This window comes from Chlorocebus sabaeus, chromosome 13 (genome assembly GCF_047675955.1).
Source record: "Chlorocebus sabaeus isolate Y175 chromosome 13, mChlSab1.0.hap1, whole genome shotgun sequence".
NCBI lineage: Eukaryota > Metazoa > Chordata > Mammalia > Primates > Cercopithecidae > Chlorocebus > Chlorocebus sabaeus.
The window spans coordinates 32,247,897-32,257,460 of NC_132916.1; the positions used below are offsets into that span (position 1 = coordinate 32,247,897).

General features: G+C 41.5%; 1 pseudogene; it reads left to right on the forward strand.

Annotated features, from left to right (window-relative positions):
* Nucleotides 1–300: 300 nt before the first annotated feature.
* LOC103241020 (nucleophosmin pseudogene) lies at nucleotides 301–1,266 on the forward strand (annotated as a pseudogene).
* Nucleotides 1,267–9,564: the final 8,298 nt, after the last annotated feature.

Consider the following 9,564-nt stretch of genomic DNA (forward strand, 5'->3'; position numbering starts at 1 on the left):
GCTCAGGCCATTCCCTTACCCCTGTACAATGTCTGTCCTCTGCCACAGCCGGTAGTGCCGCAGTAGATTTATCCTGCACAAAAGCTGTGAGCCTTCTGCCTGGGGAACCCCCGCAAAAGCTCCCAACAGGAGTCTGTGGACCCTTGCCAGCAGGGACAATAGGATTACTTTTAGGAAGTTCTAGTTTGAGTTTAAAAGGGGTACAACTGGTGTGATTCCGTCCTGCGGGGCTGTTCCCTGGAGCAGCGTTTGTTTATCTCCGTCCGCCTTCTCTCCCACCTAAGTGTGTGCAGCCACCTGATGGAAGATTTGATGGACATGAACATGAGCCCCCTGAGGCCCCAGAACTATCTATTCAGTTGTGAACTAAAGGCTGACAAAAATTATCAGTCTAAGGTGGATAATGATGAAAATGAGCACCAGTTATCTTTAAGAACGGTCAGTTTAGGGGCTGGTGCAGAGGATGAATTGCACATTGTTGAAGCAGAGGCAACGAATTACAAAGGCAGTCCAATTAAAGTAACACTGGCAACTTTGAAAATGTCTGTGCAGCCAATGGTTTCCCTTGAGGGCTTTAAAGTAACACCACCAGTGATCTTAAGGTTGAAGTGTGGTTTGGGGCCAGTGCATATTAGTGGACAACACTTAGCAGCTGTGGAGGAAGATGCAGAGTCAGAAGATGAAGAGGAGGAGGATGTGAAACTCTTAACTGTATCTGGAAAGCGGTCTGCCCCTGCAGGTGGTAGCAAGGTTCCACAGAAAAAAGTAAAACTTGCTGCTGATGAAGATGATGATGAGGATGATGATGATGATGAAGATGATGATGATGATTTTGAAGATGAGGAAGCTAAAGAAAAAGGGCCAGTGAAGAAATCTGTATGAGATACTCCAGCCAAAAATGCACAAAAGTCAAATCAGAATGGAAAAGACTCAAAACCATCATCAACACCAAGATTAAAAGGACAAGAACTCTTCAAAAAACAGGAAAAAACTCCTAAAACACCAAAAGGACCTAGTTCTGTAGAAGACATTAAAGCAAAAATGCAAGCAAGTATAGAAAAAGGTGGTTCTCTTGGCAGAGTGGGAGCCAAGTTCATCAATTATGTGAAGAATTGCTTCTGGATGACTGATCAAGAGGCTATTCAAGATCTCTGGCAGTGGAGGAAGTTTCTTTTACTATTATTATTATTATTATTATACTTTAAGTTCTAGGGTACATGTGCATAATGTGCAGGTTTGTTACATATGTATACTTCTGCCATGTTGCTGTGCTGCACCCATCAACTCATCAGCACCCATCAACTCGTCATTTACATCAGGTATAACTCCCAATGCAATCCTTCCCCCCTCCCCCCTCCCCATGATAGGTCCCGGTGTGTGATGTTCCCCTTCCCGAGTCCAAGAGATCTCATTGTTCAGTTCCCACCTATGAGTGAGAACATGCGGTGTTTGGTTTTCTGTTCTTGTGATAGTTTGCTAAGAATGATGGTTTCCAGCTGCATCCGTGTCCCTACAAAGGACACAAACTCATCCTTTTTTATGGCTGCATAGTATTCCATGGTGTATATGTGCCACATTTTCTTAATCCAATCTGTCACTGATGGACATTTGGGTTGATTCCAAGTCTTTGCTGTTGTGAATAGTGCCGCAATGAACATACGTGTGCATGTGTCTTTATAGCAGCATGATTTATAATCCTTTGGGTGTATACCCAGTAATGGGATGACTGGGTTGTATGGTACTTCTAGTTCTAGATCCTTGAGGAATCGCCATACTGTTTTCCATAATGGTTGAACTAGTTTACAATCCCACCAACAGTGTAAAAGTGTTCCTATTTCTCCATATCCTCTCCAGCACCTGTTTCCTGACTTTTTAATGATTGCCATTCTAACTGGTGTGAGATGGTATCTCATTGTGGTTTTGATTTGCATTTCTCTGATGGCCAGTGATGATGAGCATTTTTTCATGTGTCTGTTGGCTGTATGCATGTCTTCTTTTGAGAAATGTCTGTTCATATCCTTTGCCCACTTTTTGAAGGGGTTGTTTGTTTTTTTCTTGTAAATTTGTTTGAGTTCTTTGTAGGTTCTGGATATTAGCCCTTTGTCAGATGAGTAGATTGCAAAAATTTTCTCCCATTCTGTAGGTTGCCTGTTCACTCTGATGGTAGTTCCTTTTGCTGTGCAGAAGCTCTTTAGTTTAATGAGATCCCATTTGTCAATTTTGGTTTTTGCTGCCGTTGCTTTTGGTGTTTTAGACATGAAGTCTTTGCCCATGCCTATGTCCTGAATGGTACTACCTAGGTTTTCCTCTAGGGTTTTTATGGTATTAGGTCTAACATTTAAGTCTCTAATCCATCTTGAATTAATTTTCGTATAAGGAGTAAGGAAAGGATCCAGTTTCAGCTTTCCACTTATGGCTAGCCAATTTTCATAGCACCATTTATTAAATAGGGAATCCTTTCCCCATTTCTTGTTTTTCTCAGGTTTGTCAAAGATCAGATGGCTGTAGATGTGTGGTATTATTTCTGAGGACTCTGTTCTGTTCCATTGGTCTATATCTCTGTTTTGGTACCAGTACCATGCTGTTTTGGTTACTGTAGCCTTGTAGTATAGTTTGAAGTCAGGTAGCGTGATGCCTCCAGCTTTGTTCTTTTGACTTAGGATTGTCTTGGAGATGCGGGCTCTTTTTTGGTTCCATATGAACTTTAAAGCAGTTTTTTCCAATTCTGTGAAGAAACTCATTGGTAGCTTGATGGGGATGGCATTGAATCTATAAATAACCTTGGGCAGTATGGCCATTTTCACGATATTGATTCTTCCTATCCACGAGCATGGTATGTTCTTCCATTTGTTTGTGTCCTCTTTGATTTCACTGAGCAGTGGTTTGTAGTTCTCCTTGAAGAAGTCCTTTACATCCCTTGTAAGTTGGATTCCTAGGTATTTTATTCTCTTTGAAGCAATTGTGAATGAAGTTCATTCATGATTTGACTCTCTGTTTGTCTGTTACTGGTGTATACGAATGCTTGTGATTTTTGCACATTAATTTTGTATCCTGAGATTTGCTGAAGTTGCTTATCAGCTTAAGGAGATTTTGGGCTGAGACAATGGGGTTTTCTAAATATACAATCATGTCATCTGCAAACAGGGACAATTTGACTTCTTCTTTTCCTAACTGAATCCCCTTGATTTCTTTCTCTTGCCTGATTGCCCTAGCCAGAACTTCCAACACTATGTTGAATAGGAGTGGTGAGAGAGGGCATCCCTGTCTTGTGCCAGTTTTCAAAGGGAATTTTTCCAGTTTTTGCCCATTCAGTATGATATTGGCCGTGGGTTTGTCATAAATAGCTCTTATTATTTTGAGGTATGTTCCATCAATACCGAATTTATTGAGCGTTTTTAGCATGAAGGGCTGTTGAATTTTGTCAAAAGCCTTTTCTGCATCTATTGAGATAATGATGTGGTTCTTGTCTTTGGTTCTGTTTATATGCTGGATTATGTTTATTGATTTGCGAATGTTGAACCAGCCTTGCATCCCAGGGATGAAGCCCACTTGATCATGGTGGATAAGCTTTTTGATGTGCTGCTGAATCCGGTTTGCCAGTATTTTATTGAGGATTTTTGCATCGATGTTCATCAGGGATATTGGTCTATAATTCTCTTTTTTTGTTGTGTCTCTGCCAGGCTTTGGTATCAGGATGATGTTGGCCTCATAAAATGAGTTAGGGAGGATTCCCTCTTTTTCTATTGATTGGAATAGTTTCAGAAGGAATGGTACCAGCTCCTCTTTGTACCTCTGGTAGAATTCAGCTGTGAATCCATCTGGTCCTGGACTTTTTTTGGTTGATAGGCTATTAATCATTGCCTCAATTTCAGAGCCTGCTATTGGTCTATTCAGGGATTCAACTTCTTCCTGGTTTAGTCTTGGAAGAGTGTAAGTGTCCAGGAAATTATCCATTTCTTCTAGATTTTCTAGTTTATTTGCGTAGAGGTGTTTATAGTATTCTCTGATGGTAGTTTGTATTTCTGTGGGGTCGGTGGTGATATCCCCTTTATCATTTTTTATTGCATCTATTTGATTCTTCTCTCTTTTCTTCTTTATTAGTCTTGCTAGCGGTCTGTCAATTTTGTTGATCTTTTCAAAAAACCAACTCCTGGATTCATTGATTTTTTGGAGGGTTTTTTGTGTCTCTATCTCCTTCAGTTCTGCTCTGATCTTAGTTATTTCTTGCCTTCTGCTAGCTTTTGAATGCGTTTGCTCTTGCTTCTCTAGTTCTTTTAATTGTGATGTTAGAGTGTCAATTTTAGATCTTTCCTGCTTTCTCTTGTGGGCATTTAGTGCTATAAGTTTCCCTCTACACACTGCTTTAAATGTGTCCCAGAGATTCTGGTATGTTGTATCTTTGTTCTCATTGGTTTCAAAGAACATCTTGATTTCTGCCTTCATTTTATTATGTACCCAGTAGTCATTCAGGAGCAGGTTGTTCAGTTTCCATGTAGTTGAGTGGTTTTGATTGAGTTTCTTAGTCCTGAGTTCTAGTTTGATTGCACTGTGGTCTGAGAGACAGTTTGTTACAATTTCTGTTCTTGTACATTTGCTGAGGAGTGCTTTACTTCCAATTATGTGGTCAATTTTGGAATAAGTGCGATGTGGTGCTGAGAAGAATGTATATTCTGTTGATTTGGGGTGGAGAGTTGTATAGATGTCTATTAGGTCTGCTTGCTGCAGAGATGAGTTCAATTCCTGGATATCCTTGTTAACTTTCTGTCTCGTTGATCTGTCTAATGTTGACAGTGGAGTGTTGAAGTCTCCCATTATTGTTGTATGGGAGTCTAAGTCTCTTTGTAAGTCTCTAAGGACTTGCTTTATGAATCTGGGTGCTCCTGTATTGGGTGCATATATATTTAGGATAGTTAGCTCTTCCTGTTGAATTGATCCTTTTACCATTATGTAATGGCCTTCTTTGTCTCTTTTGATCTTTGATGGTTTAAAGTCTGTTTTATCAGAGACTAGTATTGCAACCCCTGCTTTTTTTTGTTCTCCATTTGCTTGGCAAATCTTCCTCCATCCCTTTATTTAGAGCCTATGTATGTCTCTGCGTGTGAGATGGGTCTCCTGAATACAGCATACTGATGGGTCTTGACTCTTTATCCAGTTTGCCAGTCTGTGTGTTTTAATTGGAGCATTTAGTCCATTTACATTTAAGGTTAATATTGTTATGTGTGAACTTGATCCTGCCATTATGATATTAACTGGTTATTTTGCTCGTTAGTTGATGCAGTTTCTTCCTAGCCTAAATGGTCTTTACATTTTGGCATGTTTTTGCAATGGGTGGTACCGGTTGTTCCTTTCCATGTTTAGTGCTTCCTTCAGGGTCTCTTGTAAGGCAGGCCTAGTGGTGACAAAATCTCTAAGCATTTGCTTATCTGTAAAGGATTTTATTTCTCCTTCACTTATGAAACTTAGTTTGACTGGATATGAAATTCTGGGTTGAAAATTCTTTTCTTTAAGAATGTTGAATATTGGCCCCCACTCTCTTCTGGCTTGTAGAGTTTCTGCCGAGAGATCTGCTGTTAGTCTGATGGGATTCCCTTTGTGGGTAACCCGACCTTTCTCTCTGGCTGCCCTTAAGATTTTTTCCTTCATTTCAACTTTGGTGAATCTGGCAATTATGTGTCTTGGAGTTGCTCTTCTCGAGGAGTATCTTTTTGGGGTTCTCTGTATTTCCTGGATTTGAATGTTGGCCTGCCCTACTAGGTTGGGGAAGTTCTCCTGGATGATATCCTGAAGAGTGTTTTCCAACTTGGTTCCATTTTCCCCGTCACTTTCAGGCACCCCAATCAGACGTAGATTTGGTCTTTTTACATAATCCCATACTTCTTGCAGGCTTTGTTCATTTCTTTTTCTTCTTTTTTCTTTTGGTTTCTCTTCTCGCTTCATTTCGTTCATTTGATCCTCAATCGCTGATACTCCTTCTTCCAGTTGATCAAGTCAGTTACTGAAGCTTGTGCATTTGTCACGTATTTCTCGTGTCATGGTTTTCATCTCTTTCATTTCGTTTATGACCTTCTCTGCATTAATTACTCTAGCCATCAATTCTTCCACTTTTTTTTTTCAAGATTTTTAGTTTCTTTGCACTGGGTACATAATTCCTTCTTTAGCTCTGAGAAGTTTGATGGACTGAAGCCTTCTTCTCTCATCTCGTCAAAGTCATTCTCCGTCAAGCTTTGACCCGTTGCTGGCGATGAGCTGCGCTCCTTTGCCAGGGGAGATGCGCTCTTATTTTTTGAATTTCCAGCTTTTCTGCCCTGCTTTTTCCCCATCTTTGTGGTTTTATTTGCCTCTGGTCTTTGATGATGATGGTGACGTACTGATGGGGTTTTGATGTAGGTGTCCTTCCTGTTTGATAGATTTCCTTCTAACAGTCAGGACCCTCAGCTGTAGGTCTGTTGGAGATTGCTTGAGGTCCACTCCAGACCCTGTTTGCCTGGGTGTCAGCAGCAGAGGCTGCAGAAGATAGAATATTGCTGAACAGCGAGTGTACCTGTCTGATTCTTGCTTTGGAGGCTTCCTCTCAGGGGTGTACTCCACCCTGTGAGGTGTGGGGTGTCAAAGACTGCCCCTAGTGGGGGATGTCTCCCAGTTAGGCTACTCAGGGGTCAGGGACCCACTTGAGCAGGCAGTCTGTCCCTTCTCAGATCTCAACCTCCATGTTGGGAGATCCACTGCTCTCTTCAAAGCTGTCAGACAGAGTCGTTTGCGTCTGCAGAGGTTTCTGCTGCTTTTGTTGCTGTTTACTGTGCCCTGTCCCCAGAGGTGGAGTCTACAGAGACAGGCAGGTTTCCTTGAGCTGCTGTGAGCTCCACCCAGTTCGAGCTTCCCAGTGGCTTTGTTTACCTACTTAAGCCTCAGCAATGGCTGGCGCCCCTCCCCCAGCCTCGCTGCTGCCTTGCCGCGAGATCGCAGACTGCTGTGCTAGCAATGAGGGAGGCTCCGTGGGCGTGGGACCCTCCCGGCCAGGTGTGGGATATAATCTCCTGGTGTGCCTGTTCGCTTAAAGCGCGGTATTGGGGTGGGAGTTACCCGATTTTCCAGGTGTTGTGTGTCTCAGTTCCCCTGGCTAGGAAAAGGGATTCCCTTTCCCCTTGCGCTTCCCAGGTGAGGCGATGCCTCACCCTGCTTCAGCTTCAGCTGGTCGGGCTGCAGCAGCTGACCAGCACCGATTATCCGGCACTCCCTAGTGAGATTAACCCAGTACCTCAGTTGAAAATGCAGAAATCACCAGTCTTCTGTGTCACTCACGCTGGGAGTTGGAGACTGGAGCTGTTCCTATTCGACTATCGAGGAAGTTTCTTTAAGAAAATAGTTTAAACAATTTGTTAAAAATTTTCCTTCTTATTTTATTTCTGTAACAGTTGATATCTGGCTGTCCTTTTTATAATGCAGAGTAAGAACTTTCCCTGCCATGTTTGATAACTGTTGTCCAGGTTCCATTGCCAAGAATGTGTTGTCCAAAATGCCTGTTTAGTTTTTAAAGATGGAACTCCACCCTTTGCTTGGTTTTCAGTATGTATGGAATGTTATGATAGTACATAGTAGTAGCGGTGGTCAGACGCGGAAATGGTGGGGAGACAAAAATATACATATGAAATAAAACTTAGAATTTTAATAAAGTAAAAAAAAGGGGGGTACAAATACATACAGGAGTCATTGATTCAGATTACAATGGGGAAATTCAAATTGTTATATCTACTTCTATTCCCTGGAAAGCAGAGCCAGGAGAGCGCATAGCACAGCTCCTGATTGTGCTGTATGTGGGAATGGGAAAAAGTGAAATTAAATGAACAGGAGGATTTGGAAGCACAAATAAACAAGGCAAAGCAGCTTATTGGGTAAATCAAATTACTGATAAACGTGCTACCTGTAAAATAACTATTCAAGGAAACAAATTTAAAGGTTTGGTAGATACAGGAGCGGATATTTCAATCATTTCTCTACAGGACTGGCCATCCACATGGCCAATTCAACCCTCTCAATTTAACATAGTTGGAGTTGGTAAAGCTGCTGAAGTATATCAAAGTAGTTATATTTTGCATTGTGAGGGGCCTGATGGACAACCTGGGACTATTAAACCAATTATAACTTCTGTACCTATAAATTTGTGGGGAAGAGATTTATTACAACAGTGGGGAGTACAAGTTCTAATTCCAGAACAATTGTATAGCCCTCAAAGTCAACATACAATGCGTGAAATGGGGTATGTCGCTGGTATGGGACTAGAGAAAAATTTGCAAACTTTGAAAGAACTACTTCAAGCAGAAAATCAAAGTTCCCGCCAAAGATTAGGAAATAATTTTTGATGGTGGCCATTATTAAGCCTCCAGAACCTATACCTTTAAAATGGTAAACAGATAAGCCAATTTGGATAGAACAATGGCCACTAAGTAACGAAAAACTGGAGGCTTTAGAGAAATTAGTTACTGAACAATTAGAAAATGGGCACCAAGCTCCAACATTTTCTCCTTGGAATCTTCTAGTTTTCATAATTAAGAAAAAATCAGGAAAATGGAGAATGTTAACTGACTTAAGAGCCATCAATTCAGTTATCAACCTATGGGAGCATTACAGCCAGGACTGGCTTCTCCTGCTATCATTCCAAAAAATTGGCCATTAATAGTAATAGATTTAAAAGATTGTTCCTTTACTATCCCTTTAGCTGAGCAAGACTGTGAACAGTTTGCATTTACAATTCCTGCAGTAAACAACCTGCAGCCAGGTAAGCGTTATCAATGGAAAGTGTTGCCACAGGGCATGTCAAACAGCCCAACAATTTGTCAGATGTATGTGGGGCAAGCAATTGAACCTACTCATAAAATATTATGTTATCATTGGAAAGTGTTGCCACAGGACATGTCAAACAGCCCAACAATTTGCCAGACATTTGTGGGGCAAACAATTGAACTTACTCATAAAATATTTTCACAGTGTTACATTATTCACTATATAGATGATATACTTTGTGCTGTCCCCTCTCAAGAAATATTACTCCAATGTTATGATCACTTGCAAAATTCGATTTCTCACGCTGGTGTAATTACAGCTCCTGACAAAATTCAGACTACTACTCCTTACTCTTACTTGGGGACCTTAGTAAATGACACTACCATTGTGCCACAGAAAGTAACCATATGTAGGCCGGGCACGGTGACTCACACCTGTAATCCCAGCACTTTGGGAGGCTGAGATGGGCGGGTCCCGAGGTCAGGAGATCGAGACCATCCTGGCAAACATGGTGAAACCCCGTCTCTACTAAAAATACAAAAATGAGCCAGGCATGGTGGCGGGCGCCTGTAGTCCCAGCTACTCAGAAGGCTGAGGCAGGAGAACGGCGTGAACCCAGGAGGCGGAGCTTGCAGTGAGCTGAGATTGCGCCACTGCACTCTAGCCTGGGCAACAGAGCAAGACTCTGTCTCAAAAAAATAAATAAATAAATAAGGTAACCATACATAGGGGTCAACTAAAAACATTAAATGACTCTCAAAAATTACTAGGAGATATTAATTGGAT